This window comes from Rhinatrema bivittatum, chromosome 10 (genome assembly GCF_901001135.1).
Source record: "Rhinatrema bivittatum chromosome 10, aRhiBiv1.1, whole genome shotgun sequence".
In the NCBI taxonomy this organism is placed as follows: domain Eukaryota; kingdom Metazoa; phylum Chordata; class Amphibia; order Gymnophiona; family Rhinatrematidae; genus Rhinatrema; species Rhinatrema bivittatum.
The window spans coordinates 79,713,276-79,727,942 of NC_042624.1; the positions used below are offsets into that span (position 1 = coordinate 79,713,276).

General features: G+C 44.1%; 1 protein-coding gene across 1 annotated transcript in view; it reads left to right on the plus strand.

Moving 5' to 3' along the window:
• Positions 1-14,667, plus strand: part of LOC115099805 (probable ATP-dependent DNA helicase HFM1) — a 451,200-nt gene that overhangs the window by 282,126 nt on the left and 154,407 nt on the right. The window lies entirely within an intron of this gene.

The window sequence follows — 14,667 nt, forward strand, 5'->3', positions numbered from 1 at the left end:
AGCAACAACATAAACTCATTCTTGATATTGAAAGGCTTTATTAATTGGAAATGTTATACACTTTCACTGTGGATAAACAAGACATTGAGTGATGTCATTTGATGGCGCTGACTTGGAAAAGCTCTCTGAGCTCAGAAAACCCTGAAAATGCAGGTGTACCCATGCAGCCACCGCCGTACCATTCTCAATCTTTTTTCTTCTGCTCATGTAAAATGATGCATTTTTACTCTTTATTCTTCAATCATACATCAGATATTTTACTCTTGCATTTCTAATTCTTTATTATTTATTTTTCCTTTGTGGAAGTATTTTTTGTTTTTCCTTTTTGCGAGTCTCCCAAAATAAGGGGGATTTTTATTGCTTTTAATTATTTTAAAATTGAGTTCAACCTAGCCACTGTTCTTGTCATGCTAGCAGACAGCAAATCAGGCTTCAAAACATACCCCTATTGCTCCTACAAGATAATATGTATGTCTCTCAGGACTGAAAGAGCTAGAAGCTACACACCAATAGAAATGTTAAGTTCTTTTCAATCTTCTAGGTCAGCATAGAGGACACCATCACTAACTCAGGGACCATTGCCTAAATCAATAAAGGCAGAGTCCTCTCATGCTAATCGCATCATAGGTGCCAATCTCCCTCTAGCAAAGAGGAAGAAAAATTGCACAGAAGAATGTAGAAGTTAAAGCAGGCCCTGTTGGTACCAACTTTGCAATGTCACACAGTAAGATGCCTTTGCTGCCATTGAGAAATGAAGCTACTACATCCTTGTCGGTGCCAACTTCTTGGTGTTGAGATAGAGATGTCTGTGCTTATCAAATAAAAATAGTTCATTCTGAATTTACTCCTGCCAAATAATCTATGCTAATTCTAGATATAGCATCAGATAGTTCTACTGGGAGTCCTTCCAAACAGGAACATCATCCCTTCATACGGAAAATGTGGCTTGATGTCATAAAAAATGATTTACTAACATACAAGATTCTCTACCTCCTCCATCCCAGCTAGAACAAATGTATTCTGTTTTGGAATCCATTGTTCCTAAATTTGAAATTCAATCTACTGCCATATCACACCAGGCAAAAAAATCATGCAAACTATATCTCAGGGTTCACGTTCAGCCAAGGATAGGGCACCCTCAGAAGAAACACATAGGGGCCGATACCATTAAAATACTCTGAAAGTGGGCACTGACTTTTCAGCACCGCTAGCACCTTCTTGACAGCAGGAGCCCACAAGCGCTTGGCTGTGCGCCAATTAGGAAAATGGATGCCAATAAAGTCGGCGTCCATTTTCTAAACCAGCGGACAGCCAGGGGTTCGGGAAATGGATGCTTGTTAACTGAGAGTCTATTTCCCGAACCTGACTGCCGGCACATTTTTTTTTTTTAACTGTTTCAAAGTCTTTGTTCCTCCTACTTAATATTGCAACAATATTAAGTAGGAGGATGTACAGAAAAGTAGTATTTTCTGCTTTTCTATACAACTTTTGGGCGTGCTCAGCACTCCCAAAATCTGTAGTTTACATTAGCGTAAAATTGTGCGTTTTAGACGCACATTTGTTTTTTTCCTTTGCGGGTGATTTGCTAATAGCCTCATCAACATGCATTCTGACACGCATGTGGAGGCGCTAATCTCCTTATTGCATAAGGGGATTAGGTAGCACCCACAAAATCCGTGTCCAACTGCGGGTTAAACAGTGCACTCAGCTGAGCTCACTGTATTGCATCGGCCCCATATAGTATTGTCTGACTCATAAGAAGGATCACAATCATCATATAATTCTCTATCATACTATTTTAATGATGAACAGTCCATCATTCTTCCATTGGACCCTTCTCCACAGCCTCTCAGAAGTACATCTCTACTGGAGGATATGTCATATCCTGCTTTTGTCCTAAAAAGTGCAAAAAATTAAATATATTTTACAGGAGGAGACATAACCTAAAGAAGATATATTTGATGTGCTAAACTATATTCAAACTCCAAAACATGTAGTAGCTATTCCAGTTCAAAGAGTACTACAAGAACTCCAAGCAAGAATGTGGCAGATGCCCTCATCCACATTATCAGTAGCTTGGAATTAAGATCTTTTCCTGGACATTAAAAGATGCAATTCCCTCATGAGTCTGTAGTAATAAATTCAGCTTTGAAAACAACAAAAGAAAATTGGTTCTTACCTGATAATTTTCGTTCCTGTAGTACCACGGATCAGTCTAGACCATGGGTTATGCCTCCCTTCCAGCAGGTGGAGACAGAGAAAAACTTGAAAGGCACCCTCACTTAACCTGGTGTGCCTCTTGAATCCCTTCAGTATATATAGAGTATCAAAGCAGAATTAGACTAGCAATGAATCAAGCAAGAACTTTAAGAATGAACATATAAACATGTAACCATAGCTTTCTTTCTTAGGGGCGGATTTTCAGAGCCCTGCTCGCGTAAATCCGCCCAAAACCGGGCGGATTTACGCGAGCAGGGCCCTGCGCGCCGGGAAGCCTATTTTACATAGGCCTCCCGGCGCGCGCAGAGCCCCGGGACTCGCGTAAGTCCCGGGGTTCTCGGAGGGGGGCGTGTCGGGGGCGGGCCCGGTCGTCGCGGCGTTCCGGGGGCGTGTCGGCAGCGTTTGGGGGCGGGTACGGGGGCGTGGCTACGGCCCGGGGGCGTGGCCGCGCCCTCCGTACCCGCCCCCAGGTCGCGGCCCGGCGCGCAGCAGGCCCGCTGGCGCGCGGGGATTTACGTCTCCCTCCGGGAGGCGTAAATCCCCCGACAAAGGTAAGGGGGGGGTGTAGACAGGGCCGGGTGGGTGGGTTAGGTAGGGGAAGGGAGGGTAAGGTGAGGGGAGGGCAAAGGAAAGTTCCCTCCGAGGCTGCTCCGATTTCGGAGCGGCCTTGGAGGGAACGGGGGGAGGCAGCGCGGCTCGGCGCGCGCAGGCTATACAAAATCGATAGCCTTGCGCGCGCCGATCCAGGATTTTAGTGGATACGCGCGGCTCCGCGCGTATCTACTAAAATCCAGCGTACTTTTGCTTGAGTCTGATGCGCAAGCAAAAGTAGGCTGATCGCGCTTCTTTTAAAATCTACCCCTTAGTATGCTGCAATAACATAACCTGAATATGCGCGCATGGACTTTACAGATCCCCCTGTTACCCACTTCTAGTCTTTGGACGGGCGTCTGGACTGATCTGCTGTATTACAGAAATTAAAATTATCAGGTAAGAACCAATTTTCTTTTCCCTGTACGTACCTGGATCAGTCCAGACCATTGGATGTACCAAAGCTTCCCTAAACTGGGTGGGACCTCACAAGTTCTGCGCGCAATACACCACTGTCAAAATCTCCGGGCGCCTGAACGTCCAAGCGGTAATGGCGAGCAAATGTGTGGAGCGTCTTCCAAGTAGCTGCTCTGCAAATCTCTTGAGGTGACACCAACTGGCATTCGGCCCATGAAGTTGCTTGAGAACGAATAGAATGGGCCTTCAGGCCCTCAGGAACAGATCTCCCTTTACAAATGTATGCAGACGATATGGCTTCTCTCAACCATCGGGCAATCGTCGTCTTAGACACCTTGTGATCCTTCCTGGGACCGCTGCATAGGACAAACAGATGATCTGAGAGTCTGAAGAATTTGTGACTTCCAAGTAACACAACAAGGAACGCTGAACATCTAGCCGACAAAGCTCTCGTGCATGTTGTACATCATTCGACAAATCAGGAAAAGCCCGAAGCTCAACTGATTGGCTTAAATGAAAAGATGAGACCACTTTGGGCAAAAAGGACAGAACCGTACGAAGAGAAACTCCCGAGTCAGAGATCCTCAAAAAGGGTTCGCTACAGGAGAGAGCCTGCAACTCTAAAATTTGGCGAGCTGAGCAGATAGCCACCAAAAACACCATTTTCAAGGAAAGGTCCTTCAACGTTACAGTTTTAAGGGGTTCAAACGGCGGATCACACAAGACGCAAAGAACCAAATTAAGACTCCACGACGGACATACCGGACATACTGGGGACTTCAAATGTCTTACTTCTCTGAGGAAACACACCACATCTGGGGGGTAGATTTTCAAAGGGGTACGCGCGTACCCCCCGAAAACCTACCCCAAAACCCCCCTGTGCGTGCCGAGCCTATTTTGCATAGGCTCGGCGGCGCGCGCAAGCCCCGGGACGCATGTAAGTCCCGGGGCTTGCATGGAGGGGCGTGTCGGGGGCGTGCCGCGAGTGACGCAGCGTTTCGGGGGTGAGCCCGGGGGTGTGGTCGAGGCCTCCGGACCAGCCCCCGGGTCGGGTGATGGTGCGCCAGCAGCCCGCTGGTGCTCGCAGATTTACAACTACTTTCCGCAGGCGTAAATCTGCCAACAAAGGTAGGGGAGGGGTTTAGATAGGGCCGGGGGGGGGGGTGGGTTAGGTAGGGGAAGGGAGGGGAAGGTGCGGGGGGGTGGAAAGAAAGTTCCCTTTGAGACCGCTCCGATTTCGGAGCGGCCTCGGAGGGAACAGGCAGCGCGCGCCGACCCCGGATTTTATAAGATACGTGCGGCTGCTTTATGCATAAGGAGGACAAAATCCAAAGAAAAGGAATCAGAATCAACATCCTGGAACAACAGGATCCTCATGTAAAGAATCTTGGTCCTGATCTAAAGTATCCTCAGAACTAGCAGGGACCGGTGACAGTGCTGGGGGAAGCTCCCCCTCCCCCATAGCCCTTGCCAGGAAATCTCCAGTGCCTAGGATGGCTGGGGAGGCAGCTCTAGATCCCTCAACTAATGCTCCCCTTTCGCAGATAATCCTTCCAGTCTATCTCCAGAAGATTTTGACTGAAGCTTTCCTCGACTCAGGAGCGACTGGCAATTTCAATGAAGAGACTCTGGTTTGCAGTGATGCCATTCTAGTAGACCCACTGCCCTGTCCACTCTTAAATCATCTTGATTTATGGAGAGTCGCTCCCCAAGAGTATCATGGCTGTAACCTGACCCCTGACCCTCAGGGTGGGCCTCCTACATCACAAACTGACCTCATTTTACATCCTCAGGCACTCTATCAACCCTCTAGTCCTGGGTTTACCTGGCTCCAGCAACATGAGCCTACAGTGGACTGATCTATATGGAATATCCAGTCGTGGAGCCCATACTGCCTACAGCATTGCCTTGATCCAGTTGCTCTTCCTACCCTCATAGCAGTCTTGGATCTCAATCCCTCCAGGTCTTCCGGAGGCCTATGCAGCCTATTTGGACATACTTAGTAAAAAAAAAAAACCAGGCGAAGACCCTTCCCCTTCATCGGTTCTCTGATTGCCCCATAGACCTTCAACCGGGTAAAATACTACCATGTGGGAGGGTCTACCCACTGTCGGTGCCAGAGACTTAGGCCATGTCACAATATATTAAGGAGAACCTAGAGAAGGGTTTTATTTGCCCCTCCTCATCACCAGCAGGAGCCAGAATCTTCTTTGTCACCAAGAAAGACAGGTCTCTTAGGCCCTGCATAGACTTCAGTGCCCTGAATGCCATCACTATAAAAAAATAAATATCCACTACCCCTTATCTTGGAGATCTTCGACCGGCTCCAGGGAATGAAGATTTTCACTAAACTGAATCTTCAAGGAGCCTATAACTTGGTGAGGATCAGACAGGGAGATGAGTGGAAGATTGCATCTAATACAAGAGACAGACATTACGAGTATCTCGTCATGCCCTTTGAGTTGTCCAGTGCTCCAGCGGTGTTTCAACATTTCATGAACAAATTCTTCAAGGACCTTCTGCAGACATGAGTCTTGATATACTTTAATAACATTTACATTTTCTCTCTGACACTGGTTCAACATTGTTCACAGGTCAGAATGGTTCTCGAACAACTTCGGAACAACTTTCTATATGCAAAATTGGAAAAATGTTCCTTTGAACAGTCTGAGTTACCTTCTTGGATTATAGTGTTTCTGCACAAGGATTGAAGATGGATCCATCCAAACATACAGCCATCCAATAATGGCCTTCTCTGGCAAGACTCAAAGCCCTGCAACACTTCCTAGGATTCAGTAATTAGCACCACCAATTTATCCCCCATTATTCTTTGCTCACTGCACCACTTACAGCCCTAACCTGCAAGGTAGTTAACCCTAAAGTGTGGCCAGAACTGGGGAGCAAACTTCATTGATGTGAGTTTCAAATGGAGGTGGAGCATACTTAACCAGACTAGAGTTCCAGCCAAGAGTGAGGATGTGGGATGCCTCCTTTATCTGTGCTCCTTTTAAAGGTTTTAGCAGCTTTGCAAAGGAGTTGATGGATTTTCTCCCAAAGATCCTGGAGGTTGGTTGCATTTTGGTTGGCTGCTGGTGTTGCTGTAGATAATGGTATTGCCAGGGGCATTTTGGGGAGTCTCCCATAAACAGTGAAGAAGGGTGATGCTCCTCTAGATTCCCAGGTATGATTCTGGGAATCATATGAGAATTCTGCTCACAGTAGTAATTGCACCCAGTCATTCTGCTGCTCAGACATGTACACCCAGAGAAAGGCCTTCGGGGTTTGATTGGTCTTCACAGTGAGTCCATTGGATCGGGGGTAATATACTGAGGGGAAGTTGAGAGGTACATTGAATTTGGCACAGTGATTCCTCCAAAACCTTGAAGTAAACTGGACTCCATCGCCCCCCCCCCCACCCCCATTGCTCATTACAAGGTGAATTGTAAAAGCCTGGTGGATGCTATAATTGGGAGATGTGTGCACATGTAGAGCATGTGCGTGCCCAGCAGATTTTAAAAGCCACCTACATATGCTCATCTCCCAATGCACAAATATCTCACACTGATTCAAAAAGGGGTTGGGCATGGGCATGGTTTGGGCAGGATGGGGCCAAGAGTTGGTGGGGCAAATAGACACCTGGCACACTATGGCGATGTAAGTTTATTTAAAAAACAAAAAAAAAAGCCACCTGTGAGGGGTTTAAAGGGTCTGGGTTAACTGGAGGAAGTGCAATAGTTTTTTAAATGTAGAGAGGGTACAAACTACACATGCTGGTTAGCAGGCCACGCTCCCATATGGTTTATATTACATTGCCAGGCTATTCAGTACATCCTCAGAGCAGTAGATGGCGCCTAAGTGCTAATCTTCTGGAAAATAAGAACATACAGGTACAACTTCAGTTAGAGATAAGCAATATCTTATGGAAAATGAAGAAGGAGAGTATAGAAGGAGAGTATATAGCTTGGCAGTCCCCTAAGTACTGCCAAGAAGGCAGTACTTAGGGGACTGCTAATTTTAAAAGCATCTGCATATTTAAAAAAATATCAAAATTATTATATGAAAAGTGAATTGGGCTTGAGGGATAATTTTTGTAATTGGATAAAAACTATATATATAAGGCTGCTTCTGCTAGAGTGACAGTTAATATAGTGGTGCAAGATTATTTTATATTGACATGGGATACTAGATAGGGGTGCCCTCTTTCTCTGTTCTTGTTTGCAATTGTAATGGAACCATTATCAATTTTATTGAGGTTATCAGAGTAAATGGACTGCATATTAGCTGGAGGTAAAAAATAAAATTTCTAGTCTATGCAGATGCTTTCAGTCTTAGAAAAATACTTTGCACAACATCCTGTTGGTATAACATTCATTTTGGTTTATATTGTTTACAAAAATATTGTATATGCATTGGATATAAAATTCTATTCTTTCACTAAAAATAAAAAAAGAAAAATCCTTTGCATAATGAAGCACATATACAAAATATATCAGGCTGAATTGATCTATATATTCTCCCACTTTCCTCTGTATATCTCAGACAAGTATGTTGGGGGCAATAATCAAAAGTGCCCACATTGGTGCAAACTCTGCAAGTAGTTTTACCTATAGAATTTGTACCAGTAATCAAAGGAAAACTATGCTGGTAGTTTTGCTTTAATTAATCCCTATCAAAAATTACCCACAGCTTGGAATAACCAGTAAGAAAAAGGAGGTGATAATCCCCTTGCACAGGTCCTTGGTGAGGCTTCACCTGGAGTACTGTGTTCAGTTCTGAAGACCGTATCTCAAAAGGGACAGAGACCAGATAGAGGCGGTCCAGAGAAGGACGATGAAAATGTTGGGGGGCCTCCATCAAATGACTTATGAGGAGAGGCTGAAGGACCTAAATATTGTGACCAAAATGGTGTGAGGTCTGTTTCAGAAGACTTATGAGGACAGGCTGAAGGATCTACATATTTATACCTTGGAAGAGAGGAGGAGCAGGGGAAATATGACACAGACTTTCAGATACCTGATTTCCATTGGAAAGGAAACTAAGACTAAGGGTCACAATATGAAATTGCAGGTAGGATGACTCAGAACCAACACCAGGAAATACTTCTTCATAGAGAGGGGGTTGGATACCTGGAATGCCCTCCTGAAAGAGGTAGTGAGGACAAGAACAGTGGGTGAATTTAAATGGGCATGGGATAAACATTGTGCATCCCTAAAGGCTTGAGGTTGGTATTGAAGAAAAGGGTAACCTTCATTAACTTTGTGTAACAATTCTGAATGAAGAGTAACCTGCACAGCATGGTAGCTGCTACTTTTAAAAGAAAGCATGGGCATAACCTGCATGGTATGGTTGTTATTAATCTTAATGGAACATATGGGGGTGATCTGCATAACACAACAGTAACTACCATTAACAGAACGCATGGGAGTAATCTGCATGATGAGGCAGTTACTACCATAAGCCACTTGCTAAGCAAACAAGGAACCATTGATTCACCCAACTTACTGGCCAGTTTCTCCAACTTGCTCCCAAATAAGAACAAGCCTTTAAAGGGCAATTTGGTGAGGTTAGCCTTGGAGGTCGCATCGGCTGATCAATTTCTCAGCCATAACTGACGCCTGGCAGTTATTACCGAAGCCATCCCTCTGGCTGAAGTGCGGACCAAATCATAGCTCGCATCTGCTAAGAAGGCAGCTGTGGGCTCCATAAATGCCCTGGAGTTTACCACCAAGTCATCGACCTCCTGCGATCTGCAACATCATTGCCACTGCTTCAAATGCTTGTTTAAGGAAAGTCTCACTCTTTCTATCATGAACATCCTTTAAGGCCGCTCCTCCTTCCATGGGAATAGGAGTCCATTTGGAGACTGCACACGCAAGTGCATCTACTTTTGGAAAACTTAAACGCTCTCTTACCACAGTATCTAGAGGGTCCAGGCCTTCCAAAATCCACCCCCCTTTGAAAATAGCCTCTGGGGTGTACTACTCAAGATCAATCAATGCAAGGAAATGAAAATGGGATTTTTCTTTGACTTAGATATGGAATCTGCCCCAGGGAGGGAAGAATTTGAAGCAGTGGCAATGACATTGCAGATTGCTTCTTCTTGTTCCCTTTTCCCCCTGCTGTTGAAGCAGAGAGCAATGATGGAGTTGCATCAATAGTATGAAGGTTTATTGGTTAAGGGTAGTAACCGCCGCTCCAGCAAGTTACCCTCATGCACTCTTTTCTTCATTTTTATCCTCTAGCCTTTAGAAATCCACAGGGACAGATTTTCAAAGGGGTACGCGTGTAAGATACATGCATAATCTCTGAAAAGCTGCCCCTTCCACCCCCTGTGCGTGCCGAGCAAGCCCGGGGACGCGTAGGTCCCGGGGGGGGGGGGGGGGGGCGTGTCGCTGCCAGCGTGTCATCGGAGGGCGTTCCGGGGGGCATGGCTTCGGCTTCCGGACCAGCCCCCGGACCAGAACATAGCGTGCCGGCAGCTGGCCCAAGTGCGCAAGTTACGCCTGCTTGAGAAGTATGCCTGAACAGAAAACCAACATGTCCCTGGCCATAAGCATAGAGTAAGCTTTACATGCCTTGGGCAGGCGTAACTTTTGAAATAAAGGTGGTGGGGGGGAATTAGTTAGGGCCTGGAGTGGGTTAGTTAGGGGAAGGAAAGGGAAGGTGGGGTGCGCCGGAAAGAAAGTTCCCTCCGAGGCCGCTCCAATTTCGGAGCGGCCTCGGAGGGAACGGAGGCAGGCGGCTCGGCTTGGCGCATGCAGGCTGCCGATTTTGTGCAGCCTTGCGCGCGCCGACTCCAGATTTTAAAAGATACGTGCGGCTACGTGCATATCTATTAAATTCCGGCTTACTCTTGTTTGCGCCGGTTGCACAAACAAAAGTACGCACGCGCGTACTTTTTAAAAATCTGCCCCACAGTGTTTATCCCATGACCCTTTGAATTCTTTCAATGTTTTTGACTTCATCATCTCCGGAAGGGCATTCCCAGGCTTTCACTATCCTCTCCATGAAGAAATATTTCCTGACGTTGGTTCTGAGTTTTCCTCCCTTGAGTTTCATTTCATGACCTCTAGTTCTACTGATTTCTTTCCAACCGAAAAGGTTCATTGATTGTGCATCATTAAAACCTTTCATTTATCATTTTTCATTCTTTCTACTCCTTCAGGCATGTCCACTCTGTTGCAGGTCTTACTATCATTTGCAAAAAGACAAACTTTTCCTTCCAGCTTCTCTGCAATGTTGGTCATGAAGATAGTAAGCGGAAACAGCCACTTAACACCAGTTAACACTATTCTCTCTTCAGAGCAGGTTCCATTTACTATTACACATTGTCTCCTGTCAGTCAGTTTGTAATCCACTCCAACACCTTGGCACCCATATCTCAATTCTCTAGTCACCCAATCAAAAAGATAAATCAGGTTTGTCTGACAGGACCTTCCCCTGGTGAAACCATGCTACCTCGGGTCCAGCAACCAATCAGATTATATATAGATAGTTTCACCCCAGTTTCTCCATAGTATGAACCAGTCCTGGATGGTATTTATAAGCATGAAAAATAGATGATTTAGAATTCTAGAGCCACAGAACATCAGATATTATTGAATACACTAATTCCCTATTAAACTTAATTCCATAACACGTACATAGTTAACTATTATTCTGTTATGCTAAGTTATACAATGCAGTAGTCAATAAAAAATTAGATATTAAGAACATAAGAAATTGCCATGCTGGGTCAGACCAAGGGTCCATCAAGCCCAGCATCCTGTTTCCAACAGAGGCCAAACCAGGCCACAAGAACCTGGCAATTATCAAAACACTAAGAAGATCCCATGCTACTGATGCAATTAATAGCAGTGGCTATTCCCTAAGTAAACTTGATTAATAGCCGTTAATGGACTTCTCCTCCAAGAACTTATCCAAACCTTTTTTGAATCCAGCTACACTAACTGCGCTAACCACATCCTCTGGCAAAAATTCCAGAGCTTTATTGTGCATTGAGTGAAAAAGAATTTTCTCCGATTAGTCTTAAATGTGCTACTTGCTAACTTCATGGAATGCCCCCAGTCCTCCTATTATTCAAAAGTGTAAATAACCGAGTCACATCTACTCGTTCAAGACCTCTCATGATCTTAAAGACCTCTATCATATAAGAAATTGCCATGCTAGGTCAGACCAAGGGTCCATCAAGCCCAGCATCCTGTTTACAACAGAGGCCAAAACCAGGCCACAAGAACCTGGCAATTACCCAAACACTAAGAAGAACCCGTGCTACTGATGCAATTAATAGCAGTGGCTATTCCCTAAGTATAATTGATTAATAGTCATTAATGGACTTCTCCTTCAAGAACTTATCCCCCCTCAGCCGTCTCTTCTCCAAGCTGAACAGCCCTAACCTCTTCAGTCTTTCCTCATAAAGGAGCTGTTCCATCCCCTTTATCATTTTGGTTGCCCTTCTCTGTACCTTCTCCATCGCAACTATATCTTTTTTGAGATGCGGCGACCAGAATTATACACAGTATTCAAGGTGTGGTCTCACCATGGAGCGATATAGAGGCATTATGACATTTTCCATTTTATTAACCATTCCCTTCCTAATAATTCCTAACATTGTTTGCTTTTTTGACTGCTGCAGCACACTGAGCCGACGATTTTAAAGTATTATCCACTATGATGCCTAGATCTTTTTCCTGGTTGGTAGCTCCTAATATGGAACCTAACATCGTGTAACTACAGGAAGGATTATTTTTCCCTATATGCAACACCTTGCACTTTTCCACATTAAATTTCATCTGCCATTTGGATGCCCAATCTTCCAGTCTTGCAAGGTCCTCCTGCAATTTATCACAATCCGTTTGTGATTTAACTAATCTGAATAATTTTGTATCATCTGCAAATTTGATAACCTCACTCCTCGTATTCCTTTCCAGGTCATTTATATATATATTGAAAAGCACCAGTCCAAGTACAGATCCCTGAGGCACTCCACTGTTTACTCTTTTCCACTGAGAAAATTGACCATTTAATCCTACTCTCTGTTTCCTGTCTTTTAACCAGTTTGTAATCCACGAAAGGACATCTCCTCCTATCCCATGACTTTTTAGTTTTCGTAGAAGCCTCTCATGAGGGACTTTGTCAAATGCCTTCTGAAAATCCAAATACACTACCTCTACTGGTTCACCTTTATCCACATGTTTATTAACCCCTTCAAAAAAATGAAGCAGATTTGTTAGGCAAGACTTCCCTTGGGTAAATCCGTGTTGACTGTGTTCCATTAAATCACGTCTTTCTATATGCTCTACGATTTTGATCTTGAGAATATTTTCCACTATTTTTCCCAGCTCTGAAGTTAGGCTCACTGGTTTATAGTTACCCGGATCGCCCCTGGAGCCTTTTTTAAATATTGGGGTTACATTGGCCACCCTCCAGTCTTCAGGTACAATGGATGATTTTAATGATAGGTTACAAATTTTAACTAATAGATCAGAAATTTCATTTTTTAGTTCCTTCAGTACCCTACGATGTATACCATCCGGTCCAGGTGATTTGCTACTCTTTAGTTTGTTAATCTGGCCTACTACATCTTCCAGGTTCACAGTGATTTCATTCAGTTCGTCTGACTCATCACCCCTGAAAACCATCTCCGGAACTGGTATCTCCACAACATCCTCATTAGTAAACACAGAAGCAAAGAATTCATTTAGTCTTTCTGCAATGGCCTTATCTTGCCTAAGAGCCCCTTTAACCCTCTCGGTCATCTAATGCTCCAACCGACTCCCTCACAGGTGTCTTGCTTTGGATATATTTTAAAAAGTTTTTATTATGAGTTTTTGCCTCTATGGCCAACTTCATTTCAAATTCTTTCTTTGTCTGTCTTATCAATGTTTTACACTTAACTTGACAGTGCTTATGTTTTATCCTATTTTCTTCAGATGGATCCTTCTTTCAAATTTTTGAAGGATTTTTTTTGGCTAAAATAGTCTCTTTCACCTCACCTTTTAACCATGATGGTAATCGTTTTGCCTTCCTTCCACCTTTCTTAGTGCATGGAATACATATGGACTGTGCCTCTAGGACTGTATTTTTAAACAATGTCCAAGCCTGTTGAACACTTTTAACCTTTGCAGCTGCACCTTTCACTTTTTTTCTAAATATTTTCCTCATTTTATCAAAGTTTCCCTTTTGAAAGTTTAGTGTTAGAGCTGCAGATTTACTTATTGTCCCCCTTCCAGTTATTAGTTTAAATTTGATCATGTTATGATCACTGTTGCCAAGTGGCCCCACCACCGTTACTTCTCTCACCAAGTCCTGTGTTCCACTAAGAATTAAATCTAAAATAGCTCCCTCTCTTGTTGGTTCCTGAACCAATTGCTCCATGAAGCAATCATTTATTATATCCAGGAACTTTATGTCTCTAGCAAATCCTGATGTTACATTTACCCAGTCAATATTGGGGTAATTGAAATCTCCCATTATTATTGCACTGTCAAATTGGTTTGCTTCCCTGATTTCTCTTAGCATTTCATCATCTGTCTGACCATTTTATCCAGGTGGACGGTAGTATACTCCTATCACTATACTCTTACCCAACACACATGGGATTTCTACCCATATAGATTCTACTGAGCATTTAGTCTCTTGTATGATCTTTATCCTGTTGGATTCTATACCCCCGCCAAATTGATCCTCCCTATCATTGCAATATAATTTGTACCCTGATATAGCACTGTCCCATTGGTTATCCTCCTTCCACCAAGATGCCAATTATATCAAGCTCATCATTTGCTGCTATACACTCTAACTCTGCCACCTTACTTCTTAGACTTCTGGCATTGGCATACAGACATTTCAAAGTGTGTTTTTTGTTTTCTTTAACAACCTGCTTTTCATTTGTTTGGGATAATTTGGAAATCATTAGCTTTGGTCATTTTTTACATATAGGCATATGGACTATGTTTGCTTTTAATGGAACCTCTCTGTTGGGATGCCCTAACTCTCCTGTTTCATTAGTATCCTTCAAGGACACATTTCTCCAAACCATGCACTGCTGACTGTCTGCTTTCCCTCTTGTTCTAGTTTAAAAGCTGCTCTATCTCCTTTTTGAAAGTTAGTGCCAGCAGCTTGGTTCCACTCTGGTTAAGGTGGAGCCCATCCTTTCGGAAAAGTCTCCCCTTTCCCCAAAAGTTTCCCCAGTTCCTTACTATGCTGAATCCCTCTTCCCTGCACCATCGCCTCATTCACGCATTGAAACTCTGGAGCTCTGCCTGCCTCTGGGGACCTGCACGTGGAACAGGAAGCATTTCAGAGAATGCCACCCTGGAGGTTCTGGATTTTAGTTTCCTACCTAAAATCCTAAATTTGGCTTCCAGAACCTCTCTCCAACATTTTCCTATGTCGTTGGTGCTCACATGCACCACGACAGCCGGCTCCTCCCCAGCA